At 40.4% G+C, this 19412-nt stretch overlaps 1 pseudogene; it reads left to right on the top strand.

Annotated features, from left to right (window-relative positions):
* Window positions 1–3941: 3941 nt before the first annotated feature.
* Window positions 3942–19412, top strand: part of LOC115011721 (myosin heavy chain, fast skeletal muscle-like) — a 19427-nt pseudogene continuing 3956 nt past the window's right edge.

Genomic DNA, 19412 nt, shown 5'->3' with positions numbered 1-19412 from the left:
ATTGCCAAAAGATGGAGACACTTTACCCATGTTCAATATTAATCCTTAAGTGTTTAGTCTCTTGAACCAATAAAAACATCAAATCTGATGCTGTTTTATTCGTTCACTCACATTTTATCATCTGATAAACATGATGTTGATATATGATACATATATATTACTTTACAACAAAAAGGAAAAGCAGTTATATTTGAGATTGTACAACTGTTATTTGAAAAACTGGAATCTGGTATGGTTGATAATAATAAAATGTTTAGATATGCAGCTAGTTATAAGAATACAGACACAATCTTGTCACAATCACTAAAATGGAGAAGAATTAATGCATTAAAGCAGCAGAGTGACACATTCAGAGGCTGCCACCAATTCAACTGTAAAAATCACATTAGCACCGTCTCACTGCTTCAACTGAAAACCAAGATAAACAATTAAAAACCTGAATAAGAACAGGCCTGACATTTGGGCATTGTAGAAAAGCCTGCAAGTTAAAAATGGACCATGTCAAAATCCACATGTTTTTGCTCCTGTCCGCGGTGCAGTAATCAGCAGCAGCTGGTATGTGCATGACATTTGGAGGAATCCCTGTGAAGCAGGGTTAGAGTTACTGCGGTGCATGTGTGACTTTCAGCAGAGGAGCCTTATGTACGAAAAGCTGAAGGTAACCTCCAAGTGAAGAGAAAGAGGAGAACGGGAGGTACTTGAGGAGCTGACAGGTTGTTTGCACTAACTGGACACTAATTGGACAGGAAGAGACAAACAGTTCACCGCCGCGACTGCATTTTCACAAACTGCAGAGTTATTCACTCACAGCGGAGAAGTCGGCTTGTGTTGGTGGCAAGACGATGTAAATTAAGAGCAGGATACACTTTTATTCAAAATGTTTAATTTAAATCTTATTTTATGTTACGGCCTTTCTGTTGGCAAGCAGCAGAGATTGGACCAAGTCATTGTTTTGCAAGTCACAAGTAAATCTCAAGTCTTTGCACTCAAGTCCCAAGTCAAGACCGGCAGGTCCCAGATCAAGTCCCAAGTCCAGTCCCAGGTCAAGACAGGCAAGTCCCAGGTCCAGTCCCAGGTCAATACAGTTAAGTCCCAAGTCAAGACAGGCAAGTCCAGTCCCAGGTCAAGACAGTTAAGGCCCAAATCAAGACCGGCAAGTCCCAGATCAAATCCCAAGTCCAGTCCCAAGTTAAGACAGTTAAGGCCCAAGTCAAGACAGTCAAGTCCCTGATCAAGTCCCAAGTCAAGTAAGTCAAGTTCAAAGTCAAGACAGGCAAGTCCCAGGTCCAATCCCAGGTCCAGTCCCAGGTCCAGTCCCAGGTCAAGTCCCAGGTCAAGTCCCAGGTCAAGTCCCAGCGTTAGTTCTTCATGGTTCTCTCCTGCAACTTGATTGTATAGTGTAGGTTAAAACAAAGTGGATCTGGGGAATCAAATGTCGACTAGCTGGGAATGAATAGCGTTAACATTACGAAATAAAGGGAAATTAATTAATTTGTGGCACACTTTTTAAATACAGTACCTTTTATTCTTTGGTCTTCGGGAGAGGTATGGAGTATTTTCAAGTCCAAGTGAACTGGTGAGTCAATAGTTATAAAGTCAAGTCTTTAGTCATCAAATTTGTCACTTGACCTCTGGCAAACAGTACAGTTCTCAAAAAATCTACAATTAATATGAATTCAAGAAAAACTGCTTATCAATCATATCAGACATAAAATAAAACTTACCTGATTTTCACCAGTTTGTAAAAGAACCAAGTGTTGTGTGATTTCTCCTTGTTACAGAGCCTACTTTACATACACTCTGCTGTACTGCTGGATATTAAGAGATGATTTGATGTATTTTCAAGATGACAACCTGCTGTTCACACTTGCTCCCCCTAATATGACGAGTGCTCAAGTTACAGACGCTCTCCCATGCTTATTCTAAAAGTGGTAGCAAAGCTGTCGTCATGTGTTTCTACACGGGACACCATTATGCGTTAACTTGTAAACAAACCAGACAAACCAGAAAACTTCCCTCAAGGTGGCGTGTCTATCACTAACCTTGGAATAGAATACATGGCATGAGATATGTTGCAGACAAATTGGTTTGAATAACAACGATTACAACACAATTTGAATTCAGAAGCAGCAGAGTAAAGCAGCATTTGTAGTAAATGAATGTGCCACCAGGATTTAGTCTTTTTCCAAAATGATTAAAAATCTTCTTTCTCTAATATCAAGTGATTTGTTTCTAAACATAATTGTTTCTTAATCTGCCTCTTTAATTGGTGGTGTGCCACAGGGTTCGATTCTTGGCCCATTTCTGTTCTCTGTGTACAAGTTCCAATTTAGCCACTTTATTAATATTTTTGTAATTTAATTGTTATGCTGATGATGTGCCACTATTTCTCTAATCTAAATGCCATTACTCTGTGAATCAATTATTATTGTGTTTTAATTATTTGATACTATTTGAATTAAGTTTTTCAAAGCAGCTGTGCTATGTTTTAGCCATCATTCAAGACTAAAACATTGGGGATTTTTGGATATTGAAAGATTTTAAGGTAAAACATTTTGAAAAGTGTAATAAAGGCAATCCTTATCGCATCATTTCTTTGTGGGACTTTTAGTTTTGGATGAAAAATGAAGAAATTCCACAGTCAGGTTTTGTATTCTTTCTACATTCATTACCTTATTTAAAAAAATATATTTTAAAGTATAGTGTACTGGTACCAGTGGATAATTATGTGGATTTAGGGGGTATAGAAAACACTCAGAACTAACAAACAAACTACTGACATACAAACACACAGGTACAAATGTAATTGAAGATTTTGGGAGCCTTGACTAGAAAATATTTTCCATTAAAAAAAAAATACTATATTTGCATTCGCAAAATGTCCAGTTTTATATGACTTTACATGGGGAATTTAAAAAATCTATTTCTACATTGACTGATTTGCTTGCAGGTGAAGATAATGTTAATGATGTGCAGTGTCCACATGTAGAAAGTCAAGCTTCCTTACAGATTATGAATTACATGTTGTGTCAGAGAGAGCTGTAGTACTTAACCTTGAGAACCTAGGAATTAAATTATGTATCAAACATAATCAGACAGTGATAGGTAGGACACATTAGAAATGTGTGTGCTTTTCAGAATAACAACCTCAAGACAATTTCAGAAGAGTTCCCCAACAAGGATCAATCTGATTTGTTGGACAAAAAGTTAATTCTTCATGACACATTCCCAAAAAGTTATGTCGACATTGTACTGACAACTGTCTGGAGTTTAATCCAGTTAATCCAAGCAAGGTGCCTCGGAGGCGAATGAGCAGGTGGTGAAGGTCATGATGTTATGTATAGTGTATACCCATAAATACACACAATGACACGTTTCTGTTTCTAAATCAACATTATCACATTAAACACATTGATTCAGCAGCTCATTGTGCATTAAACATGGGAGGTAGTCCCACTGAGCAGAAACACAACATACACGTTAAGTAGCTAACGACAGTTCTTGACAGTATGGAAGTCCATGTAAAAATAGTGCTTGAGGATTATCACCTGCTGCCGCTGACATGTTCCTATTACCACTAGAAGATCCTGTGCCATATTCAAGTGTAGGGTAGAGATCGATAATGCGACTTGATTGACATTTGAATGGAATGACATTGCCAAATTTGGAGCATCCGGTTTGCTTCAGTAGCACATTCGTCTTGATAAAAGGAGCCTCAACCTCCCGCTGGTCTTCACTTAGAGTCCTGCTATTCACTGACAATTGGTCTATCATTTTCCCCTCTGGCATCTGTCAACATTGTTGGCTCTGACTCAATTCTACTGGGTCGTGTAAACCCGGTAAGTAAAATACTAATCAGATTAGAAATCTTATGAAATGTTTAATCAATTGACCTTGCTTGCTTTTTTTAAATGTATTTTATATTATCTTCAGATATCAACATGAGCTCTGATGCTGAGATGGCCCAGTATGGGCCGGCGTCCATCTTTCTCCGCAAACCCGAGAAAGAGAGAATCGAGGCGCAGAATCGACCGTTTGATGCCCGAACAGCCTGCTTTGTGCCCGACCCCAAGGAGCTGTACATCAAAGGTCTCGTCCAGAACAGAGAAGATGGCCAAGTCACCGTGAAGACTATAGCTGATGAGGTAAATATGTCTGTGTACAGCTGAATTTATGTGCAAAAATCATTCAAAACAACAAAATTATCGTACACAAATGAGTTTAACCCAGTGACTTTCTGGAAGGTGGCTGGAAAAAAATACTAGAGCATGCTTTAAAACTGGTTAGTGTAATGTCAAGAATACATAAAATGTGATAAATGGGGAGTAAAATACAAACTTTAACACTTTAAGCCTAAATTGATTTGGTGTTTTACCTAATTTCTATATATATATACCTTTATGTTAAAGGTCCTATATTGTAAAAAAGTGAGATTTCCGCTTCTTTTTTTATTATAAAGCAGGTCTAAGTGCTATATACATACTGTGAAAGAATCAAAACTCTCAATCCATGGAGACATGCCGTCGCGAGAGGTGCCGACTACCTGGAAACACTGACCAATCAGAGCAGACTGGGCTTTTTTGGCTTGGGGGGCTTAAAGTGAATACAGGTCTATTCAGACAGACAGTATGAGAAAAATAATGTGCTTTTTGAACAATAAATAGTAGAATCCAAAATATAAGTATGAATCTGAAAATAAACTTAATATGTCTCCTTTAAAATTATATATAGTTTGTTCTCATGAATCCTGCAAGTAATTGAAGTTATTTATACTGATGTGCTGCAACCTGCAGATTTCCACTATTGTATACTGTACATGTGTTTGTTTTTAATGGAGAGTTATGTGTTGTGTACCTTGCTCTACTCTGTAGAAGCCACAGATAATCTAAAACGTCTGCATGTCCTATGTTCTTCAATCAATATAATTCTTCTGCTCCTCTCACTTTCAGATTGTAACAGTCAAGGACGAAGATTGCCATGCTATGAATCCCCCAAAGTACGACAAAATTGAGGACATGGCCATGATGACCTACCTCAACGAGCCCTCTGTGCTGTTTAACCTCAAAGATCGTTATGCAGCGTGGATGATTTATGTACGTAATAAGAGGGACATTTTCACCTCTTTAATCTGATTATCTCTCTCTCCTCACATACTGTCTGCTCTCCTCTGCAGACGTACTCCGGCCTCTTCTGTGTCACTGTGAACCCTTACAAGTGGCTGCCGGTGTACGAGCCAAAGGTGGTGTCGGCCTACAGAGGGAAGAAGCGCATGGAGGCGCCGCCACATATCTTCTCCGTCTCTGATAATGCATACCAAAATATGCTCACAGGTAATAAAGAGTGAGGAGTTATTTCAGCCTCTCACAGAAGTGTAGAGCTTTCAGACTTCGTTTAAACCAAAGATATGAGGAAATCTGTCACAACTGTATTCAAACAAAGTGTTGAACCTTCAGAGAAATGCTTTGTAAACATGTCTATATTTATGTAATTGTGCTGCAGTGTTGTCATTTCAATTGTCAAAATTCTATCAAATGCAAAACCTTTGTCATGAAATTGTCCAAATATTTTGCTAACTTCACCTTTGAACTCATTGTTGGTCAATCTTTACCGATGGTTCACGGTTATCGTAAATACCGATAAATCGAAACTCGGTTTTTAAAACTTGAATATTTCTCTATAACATAAGAAACAAATCAGTTTTACTCAGTTGTTATGCTTCATTGGGGTTTGATCAGATTTAATTGACGTGTTCTGCAGCTCAAATTCAATTTTGTTAAATCTTGATTGGTGCACAGAAGGATGTGACATTTATCCAAACTTCAAACCAGGAAGAAGCTTCAGACATAAAAACAAAAATCTCAAAAGTGAAATATACAAAACTAATCACGCTTTTGTTGGAACATGTGGTTCATTAAATGTCCCATTGCAGTCTTAAAGCCACTTTAAACTGATCCATCACTTCACTGAGACCCTGAAGCTTGTTTTTATCATCAACAGATCGTGAGAACCAGTCTGTCCTGATCACGTGAGTCGTGTTGCATATTAATACAAATGTGTCTTCCAATTCATTAAATAATAACAAATGTACAGCATGATTTCTTTCTTCTTCTTAAGGTCTCTGTTTTGTTCTGTGTTCACAGTGGAGAATCTGGTGCAGGGAAGACTGTCAACACCAAACGTGTCATCCAGTACTTTGCGACAATCGCTGTGGCTGGTGGCGACAAGAAAGAGCATTCGTCTTGTAAAATACAGGTAATCCCTCAACAAGATGTTAACCTTATAACAATATAAATAAAACTACAGAGGGATTGTGATGACACCGGATGTGCTCTTCCAGGGGACGCTGGAGGATCAAATCATTTCAGCGAACCCTTTGCTGGAGGCCTTTGGGAACGCCAAGACTGTGAGGAATGATAACTCCTCTCGATTTGTAAGTATGAGACAGTTCGTCTTTTATTATTCCCAAAATCTGTATCATCACTCTCATGTTCTCTGCTGCAATTCACAGAGAGTTTTATATTTTTCAGGGTAAATTCATCAGGATTCACTTTGGAACTACAGGAAAACTGGCTTCTGCTGATATTGAAACCTGTAAGTTAATTTTTTCACATTAATAATGTTCATTATATGTAAATTGTATTAAATATAATACAATGTATATTATATTTAAATCAGGGCTGGGTATCGTTTAAAAAAATTACAGTACCAGTACCAATATGAGTACGTTTAAATTAATACCGATACCAGGAGCGTATTTTAAATCAAATACATTTGTTGGCATTTGTATTTTGTTTTATCTCAATATGAATTTGGGCATCTCAATATCTCAGGAACGCCTTGTGGGATTTTTATTTTTTTATTTGGCAAAAACGTCCACTTGGACTCAAGGACGAACTGATTAGATTTGGGGGGTCAGAGGTCAAACGTCAAAGGTCAAGGTCATTGTGACCTCACATATGAATTATTCCTGTGAACGCAGAATATCTCAGGAACGCCTTGAAGGAATTTCTTCAAATTGGCACAACCCATTTTCTCAGACGGCTGGCGTCTCCCTTAGAGATAGTGTGAGAAGCTCAGCCATCCGTGAGAGACTCGGAGTAGAACCACTGCTCGTTTGCGTTGAAAGGAACCAGTTGAGGTGGTTCAGCATCTAGTAAGGAGCCACCTGGGCGCCTCCCTAGGGAGGTGTTCTAGGCACGTCCAGCTGGGAGGAGACCCCGGGGAAGACCCAGGACTCGGTGGAGAGATTATATATATATATTATAACACACCGCGCTCGACTTCACTAAACTACAGACTGCACGGGTTGTAGCTGCTGCAGCAGTTGGACATCACATGTTGCATTAAATCGATTGGCTGTGAGCAAAATCCTATAAATAGTCATTTCTTTCTGAATCTGTGTAGAAAAAGGATTGAATGCAGGTAACGAGAGAAGTTCAGATACTTCTTGGTACTGGGTTATTTGGCTATCGATACACAGCCCAACTTAAGATGATCATTTAATATATAATTCGATCTAGATTTGCTGGAGAAGTCGAGAGTGGCGTTCCAGTTGACTGAAGAAAGGAGCTACCACATCTTCTACCAGATAATGACTGGCCACAAACCAGACCTGATAGGTATTCTGAAGACAATATCTCCTCATCACATTAAGACATTATGAAGAATACATTCAGGAAAATAAGTCTTTGTCTCTCTCTTCAGAAATGCTTCTCATCACAACAAACCCGTATGACTTCCCCATGATCAGCCAGGGGCAGATCACTGTGGCCAGCATCGACGACAAAGAAGAGCTGTTGGCCACCGATGTGAGTCATCTCTTGTCTGTCGCTTTCGACGCAAACATATCGGCTAAGTACATCAGCGTTGTTTTTTGGGGCGATTTTCTGCCTCCGAAGAACGAGAGAGCGGCGATGCTCCGCAGGCGTATTGAGGCAGACGGTCGGAAAAACAGTACAATCTGCAAAGTCTAACTTGGTGAATTAAGGGTTTATTTCACACACACACCGGCGACACCTCTGTTCCTCAATATAGTGGAAGAATAACAATATATAATAATAAAAGTCCTGCAAAGAAACGTCCGCCAACATGACGCCTCACAAAAGAGATAACGCTGCACACTCTGACGTTACAAGCTGAAAACTCTGTTTTGCCCGTCAACAGGGAAAAATGAGTTTCTGAAAATCCTCATCCTGGTCGGAGCTTTAAATGTTTTACAGTGACCTAAAACAAAAAGTCCAAAACAAATAGAAAACGTGAAATCTGTGAAAGAGGGTCACTTCAGAAGATGTCCAGTTGTGTTTTTCTGTTTAATATGGAAAATAGGTGTAAGAATATTTATTTTCTTGCAGTTTATTTATTAGAGTAAAACACCAAGTTATATCTGTAATCACCATATGTTGGGCTAACTGTGGCCAGTTGGGACATTTTAACATTCCGCCACATTAAGACACATGCATTTGGCTTCTCCTAACTCTACATTTATTTTAACAGTCTGCCACTGATGTTTTGGGCTTCACCTACGACGAGAAAATGTCCATCTACAAACTGACTGGCGCTGTGTTGCATTATGGGAACATGAAGTTCAAGCAGAAGCAGCGGGAGGAGCAGGCGGAGCCCGACGGCACCGAGGGTGAGACTTCTAACTTTAGTCTTTCTGTTATCAATGAAAACATGCAAATATTAACAAAAGGTGTAATGTTTATCTCTCAGTGGCGGACAAAGTGGCTTTCCTCATGGCTCTCAACTCTGCTGACTTGTTGAAAGGACTTTGCTACCCCAGAGTGAAAGTGGGGAATGAATATGTCACCAAGGGCCAGACAGTCCCCCAGGTACTGCCACAGTAAAGTGATTATGCATCATGAGGTGGACTTGTATAAGAAAATAATGCACAAAGTGATGTACAGTAAGTAGTGCAAATGTATACCCAATGCTAGTGTTCGCATAGTGAACATGTTAGCATCAGTTGCTAGCTAAACCGTTATGTCAAACTGATAGAAATATACATTTAGTGTTCATGCATCCTCAAACTCTCCTTATCAGGTCACCAATTCAGTTGGAGCTCTAGCCAAGTCCATCTATGAGAAGATGTTCTTGTGGATGGTTATACGAATCAATGAGATGCTGGACACGAAGCAACCGAGGCAGTTTTTCATTGGCGTGTTGGACATCGCTGGATTTGAAATATTCGATGTGAGTTAAGTTCAGTTTACGCTGATGATGATTCTCAGTTTCCTGTTGATATATCATTCTTCTTATTTAGTACAACAGCATGGAGCAGCTCTGCATTAACTTCACCAACGAAAAGCTGCAACAGTTTTTCAACCACCACATGTTTGTGTTGGAGCAAGAGGAATACAAGAAAGAAGGGATTGACTGGGAGTTCATTGACTTTGGTATGGACTTAGCAGCCTGCATTGAGCTCATTGAAAAGGTAGGATTCATTTTCTGCACAACAGTCTATATACTAATATATATTGTATCCATAGAAATAGAATAGGAGTAGAACGGACGTGGGTTTGTATGGAGTAAGCCCTCTCAAAGATGCTCTGTAACTGAAGATAGCGCATTACAATCGGCGCCAATGGTAATCATAGGTATACACTTCCTGTCGCCTAAATAGGCACGTTCAACTGTTTTTAGAATTGATTTGGCTAACATTAGATATTTACACAGCTAAAGAACATGTTTAGCATTACGGATATTAGTTAGCTAGGGCGTGCACGAACGTTAGTTGATGTTAGCTTAAAATGTTGATGTTAACTCGCTGTGTTGCCAGATTTCTCAAGAGTTTGTTGCTGAGACAGACAAATTGGTCTCGGACAAAGTACATTTTTTCCTGATTTGTCTGTCTGAAAAATGCCATATTAGTGTTAGAATGTTCTGAAGATATGTGGCTTGTGAAAGATGGGTCCAATATTTACTTTGGTGACTATGGGCCCGAAAGAATCGGTCAAAATCTGTGCTCACGTTCACTTCTCCCATTGGAGCTAAGCGACTCAGACCTCAAGCTAGTCTCCTAAAAGGGCGTGGCCATGATGAAGTCCATGTGACACAGATATAGGAAATTGGCTGTCAGTGCGGCGTCTCTTTTCTCTGGTCATTCCCATGACTACATTCCTACAACAGTCGCAATGAAAACCATGTACATAAAACTGGCCGCAACTCTGACAATCCTGCTATTTTGATTTGAATGGGAATGTCCGTTCTACTCCTATTCTACTTCTATGATTTTGTCACATTTTACACACATAACTTAATGTATGTCTGTGATACATTCAACAGCCAATGGGCATCTTCTCCATCCTTGAAGAGGAGTGTATGTTCCCCCAAGGCCTCAGACACTTCTTTTAAGAACAAACTCTACGACCAGCATCTTGGAAAAAACAATGCTTTCCAAAAGCCAAAGGTTGTCAAGGAAAGCCCGAGGCTCACTTTACTCTGTTGCACTACGCCGGCACCGTGGACTACAGCATCACCGGCTGGCTGGAGAAGAACAAAGACCCTCTGAATGAGTCTGTGGTGCAGCTTTACCAGAAGTCATCAATGAAAACTGCTTTCCTTCTTGTATGCTTCCTTTTCTGGGGCTGAAGGAGGTACAACATTTTCAAAAGACAGAAACTGAATTCTTAATATGATTAAGACAATGATTTATCAAAAGACCCGCCCCAACAGGTACCGGGCTTCACACATTCGCAAATGCCAAATAATTATTCTCTCTGCATTGTAGAATCGGGTGGAGATGGTGGAAAAAACTGCAAAGAAAGGAGTAAAGAAGAAGGGCGGTTCATTTCAGACGGTGTCTGCAGTTTTCAGGGTACAGAAGTGTTAATCTGTTTAGATATGGCTTCTTATCTGCAAAGATGTAATGACAATTAATCTCCTACAGGAAAATCTGGAAAACTCATGACCAACTTAGGAGCACCCATCCTCACTTTGTGCGTTGCCTAATTCCAAATGAGGTTAAAACACCAGGTACAGATTTACGGACATATGCGCTTGTTGGTGCATTTAAAGATACAAAACATGATGTTGAAATATGCTCCTAGTGTCTGTTGCCAATGAGTTAATGTTGACTTCACTGTAGGTATCATGGACAATCACCTAGTCATCCACCAGCTGCGCTGTAACGGCGTGCTGGAGGTATCAGGATTTGCAGGAAGGGATTCCCGAGCAGGATCATTTATGCTGACTTCAAACAGAGGTCTGCATCGATTCCTACCTGAAAGAACGACATAAACATAACTGATGCTGTTTGTGATAATCTATCTTTACTCAAATTTGAACAGATACAAAATCCTCAATGCCAGTGCCTTTCCTGAGGGACAGTTCATCGACGGAAGGAAAGCTTCTGAGAAGCTTCTTGGTTCGATTGACCTTGACCACACTCAGTACAGATTTGGGGCTACAAAGGTAGGTGTCTAAATGACTCATAGGTTACCTTCTAAAAGCTTTAATTGGAGGCGTGTGGCCGATTGTTTTATTATTGGCAATTTGTTGATTTTCAAAACCAGATGTTTTTTTTCTCTCTTCTCTTGACCACTCGTAACATTTTCTCTTACCTATGAAAAGAGCAAAAATACAAAAAACATTGGTAAATCTATAAACTTACAGAATTAGGAGCGAATCTGTTCATATATCGCTTCCTGCCTGAGGTCCATTGATTCACTTTAATGGATATTATGCACTTTCCTACACTTTATTGTTTCAGGTCTTCTTCAAAAGCTGGCCTACTCGGCACTCTGGAGGAGCTGCGAGATGAAAAGCTAGTTTCTCTCGTGACCCAGACTCAGCAGTGTGTCGGGGTTATCTCATGAGAAAAGAAATCTCCAACTTAATTGCTAAAAGTAAGGTCAGCACCAAAAAAAAAAATGCTGGGACAGAAACTAAACCAGTATCACTAAAAACTTTATCTTACAGAGACTGCGTCTGGATTCTGCAGTATAACTTGCGCTCGTTCATGAATGTGAAAAACTGGCCGTGGATGAAGCTATTCTTTAAAATAAAGCCACTTCTGAAGAGCGCAGAGACCGAAAAGGAGATGGTGACCATGAAAGACGACTTTGTCAAAAGTAAAGACGACCTGGTAAAGTCAGACTCCAAGAGGAAGGATCTGGAAGAGAAAATGGTTTCTCTTTTGCAGGAGAAGAATAACCTCCTTCTGCAAGTCCAATCTGTGAGTGTCAACCTAAAATATAAGCTACTGATCTACGTCAAATCAATCCAAGCGATCAAACATTATTGTTCTTTCTTTTTCATAGGACTCAGAAATTCTTGCGACGCAGAGGAGCGGTGCGAAGGGTTGATCAAGAGCAAATTCCAGATGGAGGCCAAACTCAAAGAGGTGACCGAGAGACTGGAGGACGAGGAGGAGATGAATGCCGAACTGACCGCCAAGAAGCGGAGCTCGAAGACGAATGCTCTGAACTTAAAAAGGACATCGATGACCTGGAGATAACTCTGGCTAAAGTTGAGAAGGAGAAACATGCCTCAGAAAACAAGGTTTGTAACGGAGCAGGGTATCTTAAAACAACTTAGCATTTTAATGGAATTTTCGTCATAAGTTCGGGCCAATGTGCACCAGATGGGATTTGAAGCAGATGCATTTATAAAGCCTTTTGCTTTTTTGCTAATAACCTCTAAACCACGGCCCAATTTCTGGTTGATTTTCCCCAGTAAAGTTCAAACACGTTTTCAGAATCTGAATTTATTGCCAAGAAGGTTTCACATACAAAGAATTTGCTTTGATTTTAATGGTGCATAACGTAAACACAGAAAAATAAATTTAAATGGAGAAATCGGAGCAAATATTGAAATATATATATTATAGAAAATGTGTACAGGAAACATACATATACAAAAAATTAATTACAATAAAAATGTTTAGAATTACTGTGCAAAGATATGTACAGTATATCTGAATTAAATCGGAAGAGTTCCTAAAAGTGGTAGCATTGTGGCAGAAATCTGTAAAATCAAAGGAATGGGCAAAAGGTTCAGAGTACAGAGTATGAGGATGAAGTTTTCATCTCATCCATATTTAATTTGATTAATTCCATGTTTGACATTCCCAAAGAAATACAACTTTTCCAATAATTGGTTCCCAGATTGGTTTGGGCTTGGACTATTTTACATAAAATGCTATCATTCTTTTGTATTGTATTTGTATTTTGCACTTGCAACCACATGTATTTTTTTGTGGGTTTTATTCGAATACTCCGTTTGACAGCTGTAGTCACCTTACAAAACCGTAATTATTTTAAAAGGCAATAATTAAGTTTAGTTTTTATTGCTTGCTCTATTTTACCTGCTCAGAGTTGGTGTTTCTCTAGCGTTGGAAGAACTATGTGCTTTTCTTCTCTGATTTGTGTTGATAATTCATGCATACTACTTATTGCAGGTTAAAAACCTAATGGAGGAGCTGGCTGCTCAGGATGAAAACATTGGAAAACTGACCAAAGAGAAGCGAGAGCTTCAGGAGGCTCATCAACAGGCGCTGGATGATCTTCAAGCGGAGGAAGACAAAGTCCACTCTCTGACCAAAGCCAAGGCTAAGCTGAACAGCAAGTGAATGATGTGAGTAGCTGATACTAATACATTCATGGTGTCACTTGACATCTTAAATTAACTTTTTTACAATTTGCTTTCAAGCTCGAGGGTTCACTGGGAGCAAGAAAAGAAGATCCGCAATGGACCTGGAGAGAGCCAAGAGGAAGCTCGAGGGGGATCTGAAGCTTGCTCAAGAATCCCTGATGGGACCTTGAAAATGACAAACAACAATCTGATGAGAAGATTAAGAAGTAAGCTAAGTATGAGAATAATACATCTTGAGTTTTAAACTGACATCTCAATGCTCGCAGCTGACAGCTCCCCTTTGTGTTTGTGAGGGCAAACACTCTCTCCACATTTAAGAGCAGGCTGAAGACTTTTGTGGTAAAGATTATAGTTAGGGCTGGCTCAGGCTTTTCTTGAACCAAGCCCCTAGTTACGCTTCTATAGGCTTAGACTTGTGTCCCTTAAATGCATGTTACTAACTCAGCATCTGGAGATTTTGTGTCTCTCATCTGCCACTATTAAAGGTTACGTCTGATCATGAATCGTGGCTGCACTTGTTGCAGTAGTTCATGTATAATTTTTGGAGGCACCTGGAAGCTTTTGACATCCTCCTGAATTCATCTTTTTCATATATGATCACATTATAATTTTTGTTACATGGACTGTCTATGTTGTTATTCTCAACACACGACATCTATTGCACGTCTGTCCGTCCTGGGAGAAGTATCCTCCTCAGTCTCTCCCTGAGGTTTATAACATTCTCCCCTTTAAATTGTAGGGTTTAATTTGGGGAGTTTTTCCTTGTGCGGTGCGAGGGTCTAAGGACAGAGGGGGGTCGTATGTTGCACAGTCTATAAAGACCCCTGAGACAAACTTGTAATTTGTGATATTGGGCTCTGATTTGATTTGACTGATTGATGACAATCTTGTTTCTTTTGTCCTTGCAGAAAAGAATTTGAAAACAACGAGCTGCTCAGCAAAATTGCAGACGAGCAAACGATTAACAACCAGCTTCAGAAGAAGATGAAGGAGCTCCATGTAATAAAAGTCACATTAAAGTCATGCATTAATCAGACTGATGACAGCCCTCATGGTATGCAATGCTGTATGTTTTGGTTTAAGGCTCGTATTGAAGAGCTGGAGGAAGAAGTCGAGGCCGAGCGGGCCGTTCGGGCGAAGATCGAGAAGCAGAGGAGTGATCTGACGAGGGAGCTGGAGGAGATCAGCGAGAGGCTGGACGAGGCCGGAGGAGCCACCGCCGCACAGATAGAGATGAACAAGAAGCGGGGAACAGAGTTCCTCAAACTACGGCGTGACCTGGAGGAGTCCACACTGCACCACGAGGCCACGACCGCCGCGCTGCGCAAGAAGCAGGCGGACAGAATGGCTGAGATGGGGGAGCAGAACGACAACCTGCAGAGGATCAAACAGAAACTGGAAAAGGAAAAGAGCGAGATGAAGATGGATATCGACGATTTGTCCATTAATATGGAAACAGTTGCAAAAACCAAGGTGGGATTTTTCTATTTGGATTATGGTATTAGCCAGATGTTTACCGAAGTAAAAGTACTAATACCATGCTTTTAAACTATTCCGTTACAAGTAAAAGTCTTGCATTCAAAACCATGTATGTATCAACAAAATCTACTTTAAGTAAAAGTACTGATTGTGCAGTAAATGTTTTATATTATATCTGATGTTCCTGTTACATTAATGTGTGTTACATGTTCCTGTTACATTAATCAAATCAAATCAAATCAAATCAAATGTAATTGTATAGCCCAATATCACAAATTATACATTTGTCTCAGTGTGCTTTACAGACTGTACAGGATACGACACCCTCTAACCTTAGACCCTCTGTCCTTAGACCCTCTGTCCTTAGACCCTCTGTCCTTACACCCTCTGTCCTTAGACCCTCTGTCCTTACACCCTCTGTCCTTAGACCCTCTGTCCTTAGACCCTCTGTCCTTAGACCCTCTGTCCTTAGACCCTCACTTCGCACAAGGAAAAACTTCCTAAAAGAAACCCCATAATTAAAGGGGGAAAAATGGAAGAAACCTCAGGGAGAGACTGAGGAGGGATCCCTCTCCCAGGACTGACAGACGTGCAATAGATGTCGTGTGTACAGGATAAACAACATAGTACAAATACAACATTTGACAGAAATCATGTTGTGTTGAAAAAGAGAAAGTTTGGATGAATCCAGGAAAATGTCAAAAAGGCTTCCCGGTGTCCAGCAGGACCAGGGCAGCAAGCGCTGTCACGATTCGTGATCCTGACGTAAACTTTATCAGTGGCAACCTGCCACATGAGACACAGACACTCCGGGGATGATGCCCCGGATGATGAGTTAGTAACATACATTTACATAAATGCATACAGATAGAGAGGGAGAAGAAGAGAGGGAGGGGAGGAGAGAGGAAGAGAAGGAGGAGAGCAGGGAGGTGTCCCCCGGCAGTCTATCCCTACAGCAGCATAACTAGGGCTGGTCCAAGGCAAGCCTGAGCCAGCCCTAACTATAAGCTTTATCAAAAAGGAAAGTCTTTAGCCTACTCTTAAATGTGGAGAGTGTGTCTGCCTCCCGAACACAAACCAGAAGCTGGTTCCACTGGAGAGGAGCTTGATAGCTGAAGGCTCTGGCTCCCATTGTACTCTTAGAGACTCTAAATGTGTGTGTTACATGTTCCTGCTGCATTAATGTGTGTGTTACATGTTCCTACATGTACAAAGTTCATCACAACTGACTTCCCTTTACACACTTTTAGATGAACCTGGAGAAGACGTGTCGTTCACTTGAAGATCAGTTTATGGAGCTAAAGACGAAAAATGATGAAAACTTGCGCCAAATGTCTGATCTCACCAATCAGAGGGCTCATTTTCAAACTGAGAATGGTAATTACTTTTCTCCTTTTGCTGAAATTGATAAAGCTACAGAGGAAGTATTCAGATCCTTTATTAAAAAAATGTTTTGAATTATTTACTAATGATTCTTATGAGAAATAAAACACCTTCACAATGTTTGTTTGGTCCAATCAACAGAACAAAACAAAACATTACTAGTAATTATTTACATTCCAGCATGGGTTTTAATTGAAACATATTTCCTGGTTTTAGCGGAGTATTCGCGACAGATGGAGCAGAGAGAGAGTCTCATCTCTCAGCTGACCAGAGGAAAACAGGGATTCACGACTCTGATAGATGAGTTGAAGCGACGGATCGAGGAGGAGACGAAGGTACCAAAAGGTTTGCAAACACTCTTCAGCTTCTCTTAGCGTTTTTCTTCTCATTGCTTGTTCTCCTTGCCAGGCTAAAAACGCCCTGGCTCACAGTCTGCAGTCGTCCCGTCACGACTGCGACCTCCTCCGGGAACAGTTTGAGGAGGAGCAGGAGGCCAAAGCCGAACTGCAGCGTAGTCTGTCCAAAGCCAACAGCGAGGTGTCTCGGTGGAGGAACATGTACGAGACGGACGCCATCCAACGCACCGAGGAGCTTGAGGAGGCAAAGTAATCAATAGTCAGACTTTAATATTAAACGTCAACTAATATGTAGAGAGGTGTTAGAAAAATATTCTTAATAACGCCATGAAGTCAGGATTCAATTCAAATAAAGTCTTGATCAATATTCTTATAAGAAGAAGCCAAGTTTTATTTCATACAAAGGATGATCAATAAAACTCACACAAATACAGGTTTGTAAGGTCTGCTGTGCTACTCCGAGAAGCAACTCTCTCAGCCCTAATATATATACATATTCACACACAGGAAGCCATGAAGAGCTTCCAGGTCAGTTTTCCGTTGTTCTACAACATGGGGGTTGCAGAAAACACAGATGTAAGCAATCAGCTCAGGTTTTAGATGATGCTAATTCAATCGACTCCGCTATAGAAGTATTAATTTACCAGGCTGGGAGCCTGTTCTTTAGAAAGTGCAGTTCACCTCCTGTCCCCTGCTGGGTTTAACACTTCTTTGTTAACCCTGTCTGGCCTTCTGCCCTGTCTCCTGTCTCCTGCTGTGCTTTACACTCGGTATTATAATCAGTATTACCTGTATTTTCCTATCAAGAGGGAAACAGGGCACTGGAAAAACATTTATTCAAAGAGAGTTTTTTAAAGATTTTATTTAATTGTTTTCTGATTTTTCATACTGATTTTAGGAAAAACTTTATTTTGCGAGTCTTTAACTTGAATAAAGTCCAAGGGAGTTTCCATAAATGACCTTCCAAAATCACTGATATCTGTCATATTGGTTGTAATGTTGACTATATTGTTAGTCCCTTAACAAATTGGTAAAATTTGAATACAGTGGATTCCTCTTTTTTTTTTTATAGAATATATATAAATACATGGGAAAATGATTGAATTAATTTGTACAGGAATGATTCTGTCCCAAGCTTTAGGATCTGTAACAGTGTTTTTATTGTTGACAGGAAAAAGCTCGCTCAGCGTCTGCAAGAGGCCGAAGAACAAGTCGAGGCGATGAACTCAAAGTCCGCCTTGCTGGAGAAAACGAAACAGCGACTGCAGAACGAGATGGAGGATCTCATGGTGGACGTGGAGCGTTCCAACAGCTTAGCAGCCGCCCTCGACAAGAAGCAGAGAAACTTTGACAAGGTGTTTATCTTTTCTTAATACCACATGAGTTTCTTTATAACACGAGCAAATACAGCTGCTGTATCTGTATCTGTATCTGTATCTGCGTCTGTATCTGTATCTGCGTCTGTATCTGTATCTGTTCAACCAGCAAAATATACACATATATACAGTATATGTATATATATATACTGTATAAATCTGAATTAATGGGTTGATTCTAAACGTTTGAAATGTTGCATTAAAATGTTTTTCAGCTCGTTTAGTAAATCATCACACCTGCTGCTGTGTTGTATCTCTTTGTAGAAGCTTTTTCTTTTCTACCAAAACTGTTTTGCACTGCTCAGGCGGTCACAGACATTATATAAAATCTAGAAGACACATGTGTCGGGATTCGTGCACATCCTTACTTGCTAATGTTTCGATGAGTTCAGATTCTGGCCGAGTGGAAGCAGAAGTACGAGGAGTCTCAGGCCGAGCTCGAAAGCGCCCAGAAAGAATGTCGATCTCTGAGCACTGAACTCTTCAAACTGAAGAACTCGTACGAAGAAGCGTTGAATCATCTGGAGATGATGAAAAGGGAAAATAAAATCTTGCAACGTAAGTGAAATCTTATTGTGGGAAAACAATAGTTTGTGAGAAACATATTTAAATCAGTGATTGATTGTTTGTAATCCCAGAGGAGATGTCGGACATGACAGAGCAAATCGGGGAGGGCGGGAAGACGATTCACGAGCTGGAGAAGTTCAAGAAGCAGGTGGAGACTGAGAAATATCACATGCAAACCACTCTGGAAGAAGCTGAGGTATAAATGACGACAAACATAAGCTTTAAATGTGTCTTCGGCATTAGTGTGAGTAACAGTGGATGTTCTTAAAGGCCTCCCTGGAGCAAGAGGAGTCTAAGATCCTGTGTGCGCAGATGGAGCTGAACCAGGTGAAGGCCGAAGTGAACAGAAAAGTGGCGGAGAAAGACGAAGAGATCGACCAGCTGAGGAGGAACAACCAGCGCGTGATGGAGTCCATGCAGGCCACGCTGGACGCCGAGGTGCGCAACAGGAACGACACACTGAGGGTGAAGAAGAAGATGGATGCGGACCTGAACGAGATGGAGATCCAGCTGAGTCACGCCAACAGGCAGGCAGCCGAGTCCCAGAAACAGCTGAGGATCGTCCAGGTGCAACTCAAGGTACAGCAGCTCAGAGCAATCTATATCTGTATCTGTATCTGTATCTATATCTGTATCTGTATCTGTATCTGTATCAGTC

Source organism: Cottoperca gobio, chromosome 8 (assembly GCF_900634415.1).
Source record: "Cottoperca gobio chromosome 8, fCotGob3.1, whole genome shotgun sequence".
Taxonomy (NCBI): Eukaryota; Metazoa; Chordata; class Actinopteri; order Perciformes; family Bovichtidae; genus Cottoperca; species Cottoperca gobio.
This window is presented reverse-complemented; position numbering and strand designations above follow the sequence as displayed.